This window comes from Lipotes vexillifer, unplaced genomic scaffold (genome assembly GCF_000442215.2).
Source record: "Lipotes vexillifer unplaced genomic scaffold, Lipotes_vexillifer_v1.1 scaffold1, whole genome shotgun sequence".
Taxonomy (NCBI): Eukaryota; Metazoa; Chordata; class Mammalia; order Artiodactyla; family Lipotidae; genus Lipotes; species Lipotes vexillifer.
In genome coordinates, this window is record NW_006779068.1 from 1,877,195 (window position 1) to 1,879,662 (window position 2,468).

Below are 2,468 nucleotides of genomic sequence, written 5' to 3' on the forward strand. Positions count from 1 at the left end.
GTTCCCTCCTACAATGCTCTTCCTCCAAACCCTTCCCTCTGTCCAATCCTACTGAATTTTTGAGACCTAAAATCCCAATTCCTCCAAGAAGCTTTTCAAAATTCCCTTCAGCTAGTAGTCTAACTCATTCTTCTAAACTCCATAATTCGTTGGCTGTTCTTCCTTTGGGTAGCTTACCATTTTTTATTTGATAACGCATTTTTTTAGAGAGTATTTTCCTTCTACAGACTTTGAACTCCTTGCTTTAAAGCAAGGAGAGTGTATGTTTAATTCAGCACCTGCATAGTGCCCTGCATGAAGATCAGACTCACCTGATAGTTCCTGAATTCACCAAACAACATGAATGTGCCATTGTCGAGAACAAATCATGTGTGGGTTTGGGACTAAGCGTCCAATAAATATTGAGAGACTGACGCATTCTTCATATGTGAAATGGATCTGCATATCTATCTCATATAATTGTTTTAAGGATATAATAAAATGCAAACATATTCTTGAACAGGGTCAGGCACATAGCAGATGCTCGGCAATGCTCCCTTTCCTTCTGTTCATTCCCTGCATTTATTGAATAGTTGATGTCTGGTTGCTCTTCCTAGCCAGCCATTCTCAGAGGGTAAGAAAGGATATTTCAGGTGCATCCCTTGCGTTCCCCTATGCAGAAGCAGCTAATTTGGTTTCAGTTTGGCACTGGACCTGCACAGACTAAAGGGGTACAATGACCCCACTGGTCAAAAATTGGCCTCAGTTGTCCTAGGGTTTTTAATCAGACTCCTAAATGTAAATATACGTTCTTTTTTTCCATGTGCTGTGGCAGTTCTGTGTCACTGAGACCTCCCCACTTTCTCAGAACTATCTCCGTTTTATTTAAAGGAAAATGGGATGGGGGCTTAGAGAGGCTTAAGGTTTAATTAAAATCCCACTTTCTATTAATTACCAAAAAGCTTAACAATATAGTTGATGAGTGGTTTAAAAATTCAGGCTTGGGAGTTTAAGTACTACCAGTTTTGCTACTTACTACCTGTGGGAAATTGAGTGTTACTTAACTGCTTAGTTTCCTCATCTGTAAAATGGGGATTAAAGCACCCTACCTCACAAGCTTTTTTTTTTCTTTCTGGAAACATAAGTAACATAATAAAGGCAAACCACAGAGTTCAATTCTTGGCACATAGTAGGTACACAATTACATCAACTGTAATTATTAAACATCTCTTTACCTTTCAAGTATGTAAATATTGATTGCCTGATCCTTTAAAATTCTTTTACATAAATGTAAAACAATACAGCTTCGCAGGGTCTGCTGTTTTAAATCTCTGATCTGGTCTGCAAGCATTTTTCTTTTTCCTAATGGGTTCTACATTTGCCACTTCTTGAGTTAACTTCCTAGAGAAACATTGCAGGAAACAACTGATAAACCAACTTAACTGTTTAATTTCTTTCCTCTCGTTTCCATAATAAGCCTAGAATACTTTTATAATGAAACAATAAATTAAACAACTAGTAAAAGAATTACTGAGTGGCTCTGATCATCTGACTTTTAGCAGGAGAGAAATGATATTTCACGTTCTCTAATTTTCACAACTGGTTTGCCATCTTCTTCCCCTTCCACCTCCTTTGACTACCAGTTACTAATATAGTGTTCTTTGTGTGTGTGTGTGTGTGTTGTTTTAACTCTGTTCACCTCCAAGTTTAATTTTTCGTAGATACAAGCGCTGTGCTCACGAGTGCGTTGGCGGGGCGCAGCAAGGCGGGCGGGGCTGCTGCCGGCGGGGCCAAAGTCCCCTTCTTTCTCCTCCTCCTCGTCACCCGCGGGGTGGGGTGATTGTTCCCCAGCCCAAACTCTCCTACCCAATCTTTTCACTTCCTATATCAACCACTTGCTCAGTACACTGGGTGGAGTGCCCCGAAGTACCTGGGCGAATTACCACAATCGCAATTTACAGGTTGTAGGAGCGCCAGTGTTTTCAGGTTTTCTTTTTAAAAATATTTATGGAGGTCATAGATCCTTTAAAATTTTCAGTAAAAGCTAGGGGCGCTTTCTCCCAGAAAAATGATCATACCAAATTTCTGCAGAGAATTTCAAAGTATTTACAGACTGCCGGAGCCTCCAGATGAAGTCCCCTGGGGTGGGGGTGGGGGCGGGGGGCCTGGGGGACAGGTTAAGAAAGGGAATCTTGGACTGAATTCTTTTCTCATATATATATATATATATATATATATAGGCACTTAATATACGTAGATACATATACGACACATCTGAGTAAGAGTTTGTTTTTAAAAACAGTGCTTTCCCAAAGTAAGGTGGTCTGAGTCTGGAGGCGCGACAGATCGTACAAAGGGCCGGCGACCCACAGGTGGGCAGAACACCAGGTTCCGCACCCTCAGGAAGAAGCGAGTCGAAGGAACTGGGCGCTGAGGGGGAGGGAGGGGGAGGGAAGGGATAAGGGGCAGGGTGGGGGCGGTGCAGGGCA

The 2,468-nt window shown here is 41.9% G+C and overlaps 1 protein-coding gene across 1 annotated transcript in view; it reads right to left on the bottom strand.

The window, feature by feature from the left end:
- PKP2 (plakophilin 2) overlaps window positions 1–2,468 on the bottom strand; it is a 90,568-nt gene that overhangs the window by 87,752 nt on the left and 348 nt on the right. The gene's annotated exons all lie outside the window — the stretch shown is intronic.